The sequence below is a fragment of the Puma concolor genome, chromosome B4 (assembly GCF_028749965.1).
Source record: "Puma concolor isolate L17-30 chromosome B4, mPumCon1.1.hap2, whole genome shotgun sequence".
In the NCBI taxonomy this organism is placed as follows: domain Eukaryota; kingdom Metazoa; phylum Chordata; class Mammalia; order Carnivora; family Felidae; genus Puma; species Puma concolor.
Genome location: NC_141673.1, coordinates 64,219,430 through 64,233,518, shown reverse-complemented (window position 1 = coordinate 64,233,518; position 14,089 = coordinate 64,219,430). Strand labels below are relative to the sequence as shown.

Below are 14,089 nucleotides of genomic sequence, written 5' to 3'. Positions count from 1 at the left end.
GCCGGGGGCGTGGCCTGGGCAGGTTTGCGGAGCTCTGGGGTACTATCGCCCTCTGCTGGGAAGACTTGGGAATTGCTTCACCTCTCTGTCGTACGGTATTTTTCCTGCCCCCCTTGGCCACCTGGTTTCGGACCTTCCTTGACCTCTCTGCCATCTCTCTTCTTTCCTTGACCTGACCCCTGGAGAACTTCAAATATGTAGGTGTCGGTCCTAGTCCCGGGTCTGTCACAGGCTAGGCTCGGGTTTCTTCCCGGCGATAGCAGTCATGAAGACCGAATGCAGGACAGTGAAAGAAGACACTTTGTAAACCGAAAGGGGGCATCTGGGTAAGAGGTGTGGCTGTTGTTAATGCTAAGGGCAGTCTCTCATACTTTCTGGGGTGTGGATCCGGGGGGGGGGGCATTTCCCCCCCTGTCCTTGGCCCACAGTGGAACTAGAGGCACAAATCTCTAGGGATCATCACATTTTGATATATTGCCTTCCCGTCTTTTCCCCCCATATAGAGAAGCAAATATATATATATATATATATATATATATATATATATATATATATATTTTTTTTTTTTTTTTAATACAAATGTGACCATACTCTACATGCAGTTTTATGTCTGGTCCCCCCCCCCCCCCCCCTTCAAGTGCACAAGTCATGGTTAAAAGCCTGGATTCTGAAGTCAGACAAACCTGGATTCAAGTCCCCCTGTCCTTAGGCAAACCACATAACCTCTACCTTTCTCAGCCTCAGTCTCCTCATCTACAAAGTGGTACTGGGGCACCTGGGTGGCTCAATCGGTTGAGCGTCCGACTTCGGCTCAGATCATGATTTCACAGTTTGTGGGTTCGAGCCCCACGTCAGGCTCTGTGCTGACAGCTCGGAGCCTGGAGCCTGCTTCCGATTCTGTGTCTCCCTCTCTCGCTGCTATTCCCCTGCTCACATGCTGTCTCTCACTCAAAAATAAATAAAGGTTAAAAAAAATTTTTTGTAATAAATAAAAACACAAAATGGTGCTAATGTGGGGAATACACACTTCACAGCCCCTGGGCATTTCCAGCTCAGCATGTGTTAGCAGGTGTTATCTCATGCTTGGATTTTGTTTTGTTTTCAATGTTTATTTATTTATTTTGAAAGAGAGTGAGTGCATGGGTCCATGAGTGCACAGTGGGGGAGGGGCAGAGGGAGAGGGAAACAGAGAATCCCAAGCAGGGTCTGCACTATCAGCACAGAGCCTGACACGGGGCTGGATCCCACAAGCCGTGACATCATGACCTGAGCAGAAATCAAGAGTCAGACGCTTAACCGACTGAGCCACCCAGGCGTCCGTCATGGCTTGTATTTTGAGCAAGACTCTTCTCCAGCCCCGTGATTCTCAGTGTGCGAGACGTTCTCCCTTCTACAGGTGCCATCACGGTAAGAAAGGGAGATCTCCATCTCTGAGCTTGCCCCCACCCCAGCACTGCTCTTGGACACATGGGTCTCGTTATCCTTCAAGCACACTCAGAATTCCCCTTCTTAGTGAACTGCAACTGCCCTCTGCCTCGCTGGCCTTTTCCCCAGGTTAGGGCTCCTTCCCTCCCTTCCCTGGGGTTCCTACTATCTGTTGCCTCCGCAGAGAAGCCTCTCTGACTGTTCCTTTAAAATCGACAGCCTTAGTCATTTTCTAGCCACTTACCTGCCCTGTCTGTCTTCATAGCACTTCTCAGTATGAGGCATTATGTTATATATGTTTTTATCAGTATCTCCCCTTTCCCCGCCGATATATGTCCAAGGAAAGTAGAGACCTTCTGAGTTTATTTCTCGCCCATCTCTGCGGTTCCTACAAGACCGCCTGGCACGTAGTAGGCCCTGGATAGATTGTTGTGTGAATGTGAATAAATCCACCACTCACCATTCTCCCTTCAGAGGCAACAGTTTCCTAGAGGCCACTTATGTCCAGCAGAGGGCGCCACCACACAGCGTTTGGAAGTCTGGGCTGGCGCTAGGATGGGAGACATTTATAAAGCCCGTGGGCCTCCCACCCTGTGGGCGCTCCGTGGGGGCTGGGATTGGAAGAAAGAGGGCCCCCTGCACTCATCTGTCTTGGCAGCGTGGAGCTGGCAAGCCCCGGCCACATCCTCCAGCGCGCTCCGGTGCCCTGACTGCCGGACACACGTCCCTTGGCAGCTGATGCTTCTGGGTGGATCACACCCTGCCCTGGGCTGTGCAAAAATGAGACCAGTACCATGAGGCGCATTGCTTGTTCCCGGGTGTGCTGCAAGGCCCAGACAGAAGTGCGTGTGAAATGTTTTGTGAGTGTGAACGCCAAGGCGGATGTAATTTAGACACGCTTTTACTGGTGGCGGAGGCAGATGGGCAATCGAAGAGGAGAGACCAGAGAGCTCTTCAAGGGAATTGCCAGGCTAAATGAAGGTGGGCTTGTGAAGAAGCTCAAGACAGTGAAGGAGAATGAAGAAGTTAAAAATAACAAGTACCTTTCACCAAGAGCTTATTAGGAGCCAAGGCTGAGGAAAGCGACCTCCAAACATTGTCTAATTATAGCTGACACTTAGATGGTGCTGACCTGTGCCAGGCACTGTTCAAGCGCTTTGTGCACACACACTCATCGGATCCTCACCACTCAGGGAGCTGGGTCCTTGGGATCTCTGTGTCCATTCTATGCATGAGGAAAATTAACCAAATAGCTTGAGGAACTTGCCCCAAACCACACAGACAGGGCTGGGATTCAGACCTAAGCAATCTGCCCCCTGGAATGTGCTCCCCAAGCCCTCGTGGTCACAACCACTCTGAAAAGAAGGTATTCTTGTTCTAGTTCCCCGGGGGGAAACTGAGGCTCAGCGAGCTCACAAAGGCTGCTAAGGCCACGAGGCAAATAAGTGTATCTGAGCCCTGCTTAACGACCAGATGATACCTGCCAGTCCCCATGGAGTCAGGAAAGGGGCTGCGGAGACGGGGACAGGGTGCTCTCAGGCGGGGCTCGCAGCTGGCACGCCTGCTTCTTCCTCTGAGGGTCAGGGCCGGGTGAGAGAGCACAGGCTGCGTAGGGCTGCGTGGCTGAAAGAGAGGCTGCTTGGTGGTCTCAGATTCGTGGAAGGAAGGAGGCTGGGCCACCTTGTGGGCCAGGATGGGAGGGAAGGAAGGAAGTACAAAGTGTTTTGGTAGACACCACCCACAGTGATCCCACCCAGGCCTATGGTCTCCGTCCTGCAACCCTCCCCCCCCGCCAACACACACACAGGGAGGAAAGGGGCACTGAGTGGCTGTCTTGATAGGGCGAGGTGGGAACAGCCCCATCCCTTGCCACAAGAGCCCCCAACCCAGCCCCTGGCTCCCAGCCTGTTACATAAGCTGCTCCATACCCAGGGACTGGAAATAGCCATGGCAGTGACGGGCTGGGCCGGGGGCATGATGAATGGTCCCCAGGAGCATCAGCTGACCGCTCCCTAAGTGACCTGAGGGCCTGCCGGCAGCTCAAGTTACCTAGCCCTCCCTGGGAGGAGGCTTGCAGAGGACAGTTCCAAAGTGACTCTGCATCTGGACATTTATGGTGTGAGTGTCTGAGGGATCGTCCTACTCACAAGCCTGAGTGGCTAAGGCAGTTCACAGCCACACTGGGCCGCTGCAACACCCCCACCCCCAACCCCCATCCCCGGATGCTGGGTGCCAGAGCCTTGCCCAGAGAAAGTGCTTCGGGATCCCTGGAGCCAGCACCAGAGACAGCTGGAGCTCTGCTCCTCTGGGTCCTCCACTAAGGGCACCAGCAGAGAGCAAGAGGAGATTGAGAAATCAGGGGTGGGGCGTGGGGGCTGCTGGAGGCCACAGGCTGCATTATTCCAGGGCTGCTCAATGCCTCCCAGTTTGCAGCACACCCTGACACTGCACTAAGGGCCCCTTGATCCAAGGAGGTGCCCATATGCTCTGATGCCCACTGGAAAGTGCAGAGCCACAAGACCCTCCAGTCGCCAGGTATACACCCCTACTCCTGAAAGCAACTTGGGCAGGCTTTCCCAGACGCCCCCCCGCCCCCCGCCAGCCCTCCCTCCCCGGGGCACAGGAGGCTGTTCTCCCAGTGCACAGTGATCACATGGTAAGAATTATGATTATGGCTCTTCCAATTCTGTGCCTTTGAGATACCTACCCCTCCAAAACAAAAACCACCACCACCACCACAAAAAACCCACCCCAAACCAAAAATAAAAACCTTCCTCCTAAAAAATATCAAATTAATGCTTTGTATCACCTACACCAGTTAAATCACCTAATTATTCGCTCCCAAATCCTTGGGTGGAATGGGTCCTCCCATCCCAGGGAGTGAGGACCTCTTTTGCTCCATGACTCCAGAGCCCTCTGACGGGTAGGAACCTCCCAATGGGAGAAGTGTGGGGAATTTTACAAAAGCAACGGAAGGCAGGTGAGCTGCCCAACAACCTTCCTGCTGAGAGAGGTTCCCTGCTCAGTGATCAGATGGTCACACAGACACAGAGCCACTCTTGTTGGTGCTCAGGTGTGGGGCCAGGACTCCCCTCCAAACCCCTATAGGAGCACTCTCTGGAAAGCTCTGCCTGTGCCCAGGTAGTGCCCCCGTCTCGGCCACCCTCCTTGTGTGCCTGTGGGTCTGGGACTTCTGAGCCCGTGGAGGGGGCAAAGAAGAGACGAGCCCCAAAGGTACACCTGGGGGCTAGGGAATACCCACCCCAGTGCCCAGGAAACCTGTGTGGGAGAAGGGCTGGGCCTCTCTTGTACTCCTGTCTGTCTCCATGTCTCTCCCAGCGCTCCCCTGGGAGTCGTCCCCGGTAACCGAAGCTGGTGCAAGCCGGAGGAGGTGTCGCTTGGTAACAAGGACGGCACACAAGATCCAGCTAATCTGGGTTGCCCCAGCAGGGCAGGCAGCTGCCTGCTGGCTAGCAGCAGCCCCCACCGGAGACAGATGCTTAAAAACTTCTACCTATTTCCACTTCAGCAACCCCCAACTTCTAGGCAAGTTCTAGCAAACCCCAAGGTCTGGGCAGGGAGGACACTTTATCTCCCCATCTTCCCTACCCTTCTGTCCCTATCCATTTTCTTGAGCCCTAGCTCCCTTCACAGCATGGTGAAAAATCTACAGACTTCTCTGGGGATCTCAGGCTCTGTTGCAAGTCATGAAATTAGAGGCAAATCTGTTCGCCTGTCTGAACCTTACACTCCAATCTGGGAGGCAACAGCCAGTGGTTCAGTGCATGGCCTTTGAGGCCACAAGGGCCTGGATGCTAATCCACAGCCCATTTTTCAGCTGTGAGACATCCAGCATGTTATTTAACCCCTGGGAGCCTCAGTTCCCTCAATACTAAACAGTACCCCCCTTAGAGGGCTGTGGAAAGAAGAGACAAAGTAAGGAAAGTGCTTGGCCTAGTGCCTGCCTGGCACGGGCCTCCACATGATTTGGCCAGGCCCTCCTCTCTGGCCTCCTGTCCAGCACCCTCCCTTAGTCACTGGGCTCTGCACTTGCCTTACTCCCCTGCTGTGGACCACACTTTCTCCCCGACTCGGGGCTCTCTTGAATATTGTTTCCTTTCCCTGGAATACCCGGCCCTTCCCCCCACTTGAGAAATACTCCTCAGTTGGAAAATGATTTCCTTGGAGAAGCATTCCCTCACCCATCACCCCTTCTGAATTACAGCTCCCCATTAAATAGCTCACTGGCATCCAGCATTTTGTTCTCTCTCTCTTTTTCTCTTTTTTTTTTTTTTTCCGGGCCTCCTCAAATGATTTACTGCACACTGCTTCTTACCCGTCCTGCCCTCTGGAGGGGCAGCCCTCCCGTTTTCTCTTTGTGGCACTTATCTATTCTCCAGACGGTTTAACATTAGTCTCCCCTCCCCGGCTCTAAGAATCAGCGGGCCAGGACAGGGGCTGTGTCCGTTTTGTTCTTTGCGATGTCACAAGCGAAGAGAGTTTGGCTTAGGTGTTCCCCAAAGTACGTCCTAGCTTTCTGTATCTCTTTATTTCTTATTTCTTCCTTTTCCTCATCTCTATATTGACCTCAATAATTTTTTGCATCATTTCTCAGGTTCACTGAATCTGCAGGAAACGGGGTCTAACTGGAAAGGCAGCTCAAGATTTAAGGGCGCTTGCCCTTAATTCCACTCCATTCCCCACAGGACTGGCTGGACCAGGTCTGGGATGGCAAATCGCAAACCAGCCCCCAGCCAACTCCGGGACCTCTCTTCTGCCTCCTCCCGGGGCGCCCCCCCGGGCGCCCCCCACCCCGCGCGCGCCCCCCACCCCGCGCGCGCCCCCCACCCCGCGCGCGCCCCGCCCCCGCGCCCCGGCCTCGGCCTCGGCCCCGGCCCCGGCCCCGGCCCCGCCCCCGCCTTCGCCAAGGCGTCTATTTGCATGCACCAGAAGAGAAGGAAGCAAACGCCCAACGGCTGATTTGCATACAATCGTGTAATTGGTTGGAAGGGCCGCAAGGTGGCCAATGGTTTGCAGCGGTGTTTACCCCGGCGCCGCTCCGCGCCGCCGAGTGATGTAATGGAAGCCTGGCTGGGGCGGCGCGGGCTCCCTCCCGTCCGCCTCCTGACGTAGCGGCTTCCCCGGGCCCCACCTGGCCCAGCCGGGCCAGGCGCGGGGCAGCGCGGCCGCCCCCGGGACGGTGGCGTGGGGCACGGCCGAGGCTGCACTGCTGCGGCGGGGCCCGGCCCTGTTCCTTCCGGCCTGGCGTTCCGGTCCCGGCCCCTGGGGGAGGGCCCGCCGGGCCAGACCTGATCTCCGGCGACGTGGAGAGAAATCTGGAAGCGGACACCGGAGGATTACCAAACTCTACTCCTTGGGGAGTTGATTACCAGCCTCTCGCTTCATAAATCACGTAGTTCTGTAACGTTTTGCCTTTGTTTACAACGAGCCTGTTTGATTCTGTAATTAAAAAAATAAAGTTATAGAGGTTTTCTGCTTGTTTTTAATAAAGAGCCTGGCTTGGATTTAGGGGAAAGCTTGGCATTAATTCTAGCTCTGTCACTTCCAGCCTGGTGAACTTGGTCACTTTTTCTTGCTAGCCCTGATGGCCTCTCATGGCAACCAGGGAATAGAAAATGTGGAGGTACCGTCTAAAGTACGAGGCCTCCTCATCCTTATGTAATTCAGAGCAGGTAACCCCATCCGGGTGGTGTCCCTGGAAGGACCCTGATCCCTGGGACAACCCCAGGAAGGCCCTGCTCTGTCTTTGTACCCCCATTTTCCCCTTTAATTGCTCCTAAAACTGGGGAAGGGTGGGGAGACCCCTGCAAAGTATTTCTCCATCCTCAGATGAGAAAAGGAACCACGAAGGGAATCCCCTCCACAACCCCTCTCCTCACTCAGGGCTAGGCCCTGGGCAGGGGAGCCCCTTCCGGGCACAAAAGGGCTGGGGAACCCCCTTGACATACTTTTACTGGCAACCCCATTGGGCCAGGGTGGAGGTGAGGTGGAATAGTGTCTCCCTGACTGGGTGGAGTTGCATCAACGTTTTTTGCTACTGTGAGATTGGAGGGGCATGTGGGGAACACCACTAGAGGTCTGGCTGGTTGTTCTGGGTCTCAACCCTGCCCCCACCCCATATCTAAGAACTCTGAAGTCAGCCTTTTCCTCCATACGATGTGCATATGCTCCCTTCTCTGTGTCTTGCCTGGTCCTCTCTTTACCTTCACACAGTGCCCCATGTTCTCTTCTTCAAGGGAGGCCTCTCAGATTAACCTTCTGGATTCCCACCCCAATGTCGGCTGGAGACCTCTTGGAGGCTACCTTTTGGGTCTTCTGGCAATGTGTTCATAACTGTTCTCATGTTCTACCTCCCCATCAGACTAGGAAGCAACTTTCTGTAGCAAGATCTTGTCCTTCTCCCTTAGGAATTTCCCAGAATGTGTCACAGCAACTGACCAGAGCACCTGTTTCCCCCCTCTGGTCCTAGCTCCTGAGCCATGCAAGTGGTTGAACTTCTCTCTCGTCAATTTTCCCATCTGCGAAAGGGGCTTGTGTTCCTGGAGTTTGTGTAGAAAGAAGAGGGGCTAGGCATGAAGGAACAAGACGGTGAATAGAAACTAGAGCACTGGTCTGGGAGTCAGAAGACCCGGGCTCTGATCCTGGCTTGGACATTGCTAGCTGAGCCAGCTGGGTCAAAGAGGCAACAAGGGGGCCGGAATTTACTGGACATCTGTAATGACACTAAAAGGTGGTATTGCCTCGGTCACCTGTGCAGCTCTTCAAGCCCCCAAATAAACATACCAGCTCGGCAAAGCTATGGTCAGTAGTCTGCATCTGAAGATTCAAGATAGGGTCCCCAGGCCTGCCTTCCCCTAAGGCCTCCTGTATAGAAATAGCAGGTCTGCTACTATGTGCCAGACTACTTGCTACATTCTTTTTTTTTTTTTTTTTTTTTTTTTTTTTGAGAGAGAGTGAGCAAGCGAGAGGAGGGGAGGGGCAGAGAGAGGGAGACACAGAATCCCAAGCAGGCTCAGAGCTGTCAGCACAGAGCCCCAGAGCCTAACATGGGGCTCAAAGTCATAAGCCGTGAGATCATGACCTGAGCCAAAGTCGGACACCCGACCGAGCCACCCCGGTGGCCCCTACTTGCTACATTCTTTGTATCTACCGTCAAAGATACACTCTTCGCAACAAGGGTACATTTTCATCTTCTTGTTTCAAATGAAGAAATGAAGAAACTGAAGCCCAGTCCAGGTGAGTAACTTCCTTGAAGTCACACAGTTGGTCACAGGTGGGACCCGTGTCAATCCCAGGCCTCTTGAGCCCAAGTTCCTTCTCCCACCTCAAGCTGCCATAATAAGCCACACAGGTGTGTGTGTTTTGCCATTACATATTTTAGTATATGTTTTACTTGATTATAAAACAGGAGAAGATATATAAAGCCAAGTTGTGTTCAAGTATTTATGGAAGGGAGAGACCTCTGTGGGCTGGAAGCCTTCATGGAAAAACTGGTAATTGAGCTTTTTCTTTTTTTTTTCTTTCTTTTTTTTAATTTTTTAAAATTTTTCCTGTCCAAATAAATGTATTTCTCCTACACAGGCAAATATTTTTAAAATGTATTTCAAAAGTTAGATTGCTGGAAAAAGAAAAAGAGAGGGTGGGGGTAGGAAGGAGAAGGGGGAACTAGTCCCAAGCCTTCCCCCCCTCCCACCTTGCCATTTTGAAGTCTCGGTTTCTATATTTCTGCGTCCACCAGATTCCATGTCGAATCTGGGAAAGGAATGTAAAGGGTCTGAGAAGAACCTTGATTTTGAGACAAAGCAGCGATTCTTGGGATCATGATGAGGATGGAGAGAAAGGGGCTTCTGAGTTGCAGCAGTTAAGGACCAGGTCCAGAAAAGGATTTCTGCCGGTGGGCAGGGCGGTGGGGACAAGAATGTGGCCCCTGGAATGAGGGCTGAGTGGGGGTGTGGGGCCTCTTTTGGAGAGTTTTGAATGCAGAAGAGATTCTTTGTTGCGTGGGGCCTGGCCTCTGTGCTGGGGATATGATAGCATGCTTGTAATTTAAGGTGGTTCCAAAAATGAGCAGGCGCTGGTGGCTGGTGTAGCAGAGCACAGGACTGGGTCCCGTCTAATGGCTCCTCCCCAGGAGCTTCGCCTGCCTGGCAGTACAGGAACAGACATTATAACACACCCCACACCCCCCAGCCAGCTCCCCAGTCCCACTGCTCCAGCGTTGGCCTGGCTTCCCTGCACCAGCCACTCCAAAAGCGGGGGGCTGTTGGGGCAGAAGGATATGTTCAGAACAAGGTAGTTCTCCCATCTCCAAAGAATGTCCCAGTCCAGGGTGAGAGAGAAACCTTCCAAGTACTCCCACCCCCAGGAAGGTTCTAACTGAGGAGACTTGGAGACTATGGCCAGAAGAGGGTGGGCCACTCAGGGCTTCCTGGCCACTGAGGTGAGCCTTCGTGTACTTCCCGCAGGGAGCACTCCAGTGGACTGGGGGGAAGTCGGATTCCTAGAGGAGAGTAAGAAGAAAGGTATAAGGCCTCTCCACTGCTGCTCAGTCTCCTGATAACCAGAGAAGGTGGACAATATGATCACCCTCATTTAATAGGTAAGGAAACCCAGGCTCAGAGAGGTGAAGTGACTTGCCCTCTGTCACACCATAGTACAGGAACAGCCTGATCAGTGAATCCACCAGCCTTGGCCTTGCACTCCCACCGCCTCTGGAAACGCTTCTCTTCAGGAGAAATTTTACCCTCCCAAGCTCTCCCTCTCTAAACTGCCCTCCCGTGTGGAAGCTGGGGCGTCCTGCTAGTCGGATTCCTTGCCCTTGGGGTGGCATGCAGGCCAACCAATCGATGCTGGTGAGGGTGCCCAAGGCTCAGAGGGCGGGGGCCCTGACCTCTTAAGCCAGCCTAATGGCTGTGTGACTTTGGGCCGCCGCGGGGCCTCTCTGGGCCTCACTTTTCCCACCTCTGTTTCCGGGGAAGCCCCTGGGTAATTTATTTATAACCCAGCTCCAGGTTTGCTGCCTCGGAAGGTGTTAGCGAGGCCGCAGAACCCTCACCTGCAAAACGGCTCCCCCACCCCAGCCACAGCGAGGAGGATTATGTAACTGGGTGTGCGGCGAGTTGGGGGGGGGGGGGGCGGGGGCGCGGGGCGGGGCGCTCACGGCTATTCCGGGCGCCGCTATTTTTAGCCCCATTGATGAGGCTGCGTCGGCCGCCGCCGCCGGGATTCCGGAGACGTCAGTGGGCGCGCGTCACGGTCCCCGCCCGCCCACCGGGGGAGGCGCGCCCGGGGCCGGGAAGGCTGCGCTGGCGGCCGCGGGCTGCGGGGGCGGGGGGCGCGGCCGCGGCCGGAACTGCGGGGCGGGGGGCTTCCCGGGGTGGGGGGCGCGGAGCCGCGGCCGCGTGGCTGCAGGAGCTCGCAGCGGCGGCGGCGGAACTGGTAGGGGGCCCCGCGCGGCGCCCGCGACCCCCGGCCTCCAGGCATGGGCGCCCCTGCGCCTTGCGGTGCGGAGCAGCTCCCCGCTGGCCGGTGCGCGACCCCGGAAGGCGGGGGTGCAGAGGCGAGCAGAGCTCGACCGGCCAGGTGAGGGGGCCCGGGTGGGGAGCGGTGAGGGGGTCTCCGGGAGCTGCCCGGGGAGAATGGGGTCTCCGCCTATGCGGTGGAGTGGCCTGGGAGCCACGCTGGGAGTCCTGCTGGGGATCGTGGGAGTGTGGGGCGGGGAGGGACTGGATTCCCTGCGGAACCTGCTGACCCAGACTCAGCCCCCCCCCCCCCCCCCCCCCCCCCGAGTGCGGCGGCCAACGCTTTTTCTCCCTGGCTCGCCAAGGGTGGGGTTTGGCCCGTGAGGGGCGCTGGAGATGGCCGGGCCGGAGAAATTCCTTCCAATCCCCCCCCTCCCCGCCCCCGGCTGCGGGGAATGGGTTCCAGGAGTTCGGGAGGGGAGGGACCGGGACCAGAAATGCCCGGGGCGGCCCCTTTGTGGGACCGAGTGAAGAAATCGAGGCCGGAGAGGGTCTCCTCGAGTCAGGTGCCAGGACCTGGGATTAGAAGTGGTGCAGAAGTGGCATTTACAATGGTTTACGGTGGAGGCTTCATTTGGTTGGGGGGCTAGAGTTCTGGGCATGCCGGGGGAAAAGGAAGACTGGGCAGAGGTAGGTGGCTAAGCAACCGTTGTGCCCAAAGGGTGCCGATCGATTAGGGGGCAGATAACAGCCCGGGCAGGGCCTCCAGTGGCGGCTACAGCAGTGGTCGGACACCCACTTCAAGTGAATGTTTAGATCAGCGAGGGATGGAGACTTAAAAGGGGAGCCGGCTGACTGGAAAGCCCTAGGGCCCAGGGGAATGACAAGTGCACAGCAAGATAAAATCAAGATTCGGAATGATGGCAGCCAGGCTGAAGGATGGCCCAAGACTGACAAGATGAACAGGACTGATTATAAATGTTGGGGCCTGTGCTGGAGTGAAAAAAATGAGCTCAGGGGTTCAGGCCTAGCACCTGGCTCCGAGGCCCAGCAACCCAGGGCCGGGAGCTTCTCACTTGCTTTCCGATGTTGGCTGCCAAACTGCTTTGTGCAATCTAAGGCCTCTACCCACCAGAGGAATCCCAAGGTGGGAAGACGGATGCCTGGCCCTGGGCTCGCTGGTTGGGCTCCCTGGATTCTTTCTAATCCCAGTTTTGCCACTTCCTAGCTGTGTGACCTTTGGCAAGTTACTTGACATTTCTGTGCCTTAGTTTCTCCACTGGTAAAACGTTCCCTACAATAATCTCCTCCTCGTAGTGAGGAGGCTGAAGTGAGAAAATGCATGTAAAAGGCTTAGTGATATATCTAGCACATGGTGTTCAGTAAATATTGTCTGCCATTGTTCTTGTTGATAATGAGCAATGTGCCCATTTCTGGGTGGGGAGTTGGCCAGTGCACGGCTTGGTGTGTCAGCCGTGTCCTGGGGGCAAGGAGGAGTTTAGTTAGCAGACTGAAATACTTGATAGGAAGGAGGAGAAGGAGGTTTTGGATGGGCCCGGGCAGAGCTGGGATCCAGGGCTGGGGCTCTTGGAGTCCAGGTTGTAGCTCAGCATTGGGAAGAGCCCTCAGACTTTGGATCCGCCCTCAAGTGGAAAGGGCAGTTCCTTAGTGACAGTGTTCTCCTCACCTCCTTCCAAGCTAGCTGGCCCCTTCTCCCAGCCCAGCTCTGGTGCAGGCCTGTGTGAATCCTTTTCTCCTGCATTCCACAAATACTTACCGAGTACCTACTAGTGCTGAGCTCTGTTTTGGAGACTGCAGACTGCGGCGATCGAGATAGACACGTGAACAGATGAACAGCATTAGCCCTATGGTGATAATACGAACAGGTTAATGCGGTGGGGGTGGGGGTGGAGGCTCTCCAAGGAGATGGAATGGGACTGGAAACCTGACTGGTGACAAGGGGCAGACATACCGGGGCAGTGACTTTCCTGGAAGAGGAGGCAGCCAGTGCAAAGGCCCTGACTGGGGAAAGAAAGCCCAGGTGCTTAGAGCACAGCAAGGAGGGGGAGCAAGGGCTGGGTCCTGCGGTGTGGCCTGATGCTCCCACTCCCTTAAGGGGACATCGCTCTCTTCTCCACACCTGCCCAGTCCTATGGCATACTCAGAGGTTTGCCCTCTGCTCTGTGTTGAGTGTAATGGACTTTGATCTGTTCCCCCAGAGGAACCTCCTGGGGTCCAGAGATGTTGGTTTGCTCCTTCTTGGACCTTCTGTGGCTCGTGGCTCACTGCCTGATTTTAAGCCTGATTTTGCTTTCAGTATGGGGTTGGAAGCCCTCCAGACTTCTAGACTGCCCCCCTCTCTTTCCTGCAGCCTGGTCTCCATTACCCACAGGAACATGGGAGTTCTAGTAGCTCTATAAGAGGAGAATCTGAGTACCATGGTCCAGAGTAGCTCCTTTTAGCCTGTGGACCCTGGGGCAGAGGTCAGGAAGGCCAGGAAGCCCATTGCCCACCCTCTGGGCCCTCTTCCTCCTTACTCCCTCCACCTCCCATCATGGAGACATTTACTTCCTTTCTCCCAGACCTCATCTTGGCCTGAAGCACCTGCTCCTACTCTCACTCTGGGACTCAGCTGAGAGAGGAGAAAGCTGAATTAGGGCGGAAAAAGAAGTGGGGTCTGGGGTACCCTGGTTGAGGGAGGCTTTGGCACCAGTGAGGGGGCAGGCAAGAGCTTAAAGAGGCTGGAAGGGTGGTACTCACAGTTGGCTCTGGAAGTGGAGGCCAGGTGCCCAGAAGTGGCTTGGAGTAGGAAGCAGAGTCTGGGGCTGGCTTTGATTCATCCTCGTTTGATTTTTCCCAACAGTGATAGCACATACATGTGTATACGTATCCAGCATTGTTCTATGTCCTGTACACGTATGAACTCATTTTAAGCTCTGTGATAGCCTTGTGGTCGTTAATATCAGAGACAACTACGGAGTGTCATTCTCACAGTTGAAGAACAGAAGGCACAGAGAGGTTATGTAACCTGCCCAAGATCATAAGTGATAGAGCCATGATTTGAACACAGGCATCTGAGATCTGGCATCTGGGCCCTTAACCTCTTTGCTCCAGGCTGGGCCTTCCTGTCTGGGGACTGGAGTGCCTTCACAGAATATTTCCTGGGAGTCCCCACTGCTCTG

General features: G+C 55.0%; 1 long non-coding RNA gene across 1 annotated transcript; it reads right to left on the bottom strand.

The window, feature by feature from the left end:
* Positions 1 to 6,402: 6,402 nt before the first annotated feature.
* On the bottom strand, positions 6,403 to 14,014 carry LOC147579166 (uncharacterized). Its single transcript, XR_015253620.1, has 4 exons — positions 13,668 to 14,014; positions 12,685 to 12,772; positions 9,824 to 9,946; positions 6,403 to 6,885 (listed from the first exon to the last, which is right to left on the bottom strand). It is a non-coding gene; the product is annotated as an uncharacterized LOC147579166 (long non-coding RNA).
* Positions 14,015 to 14,089: the final 75 nt, after the last annotated feature.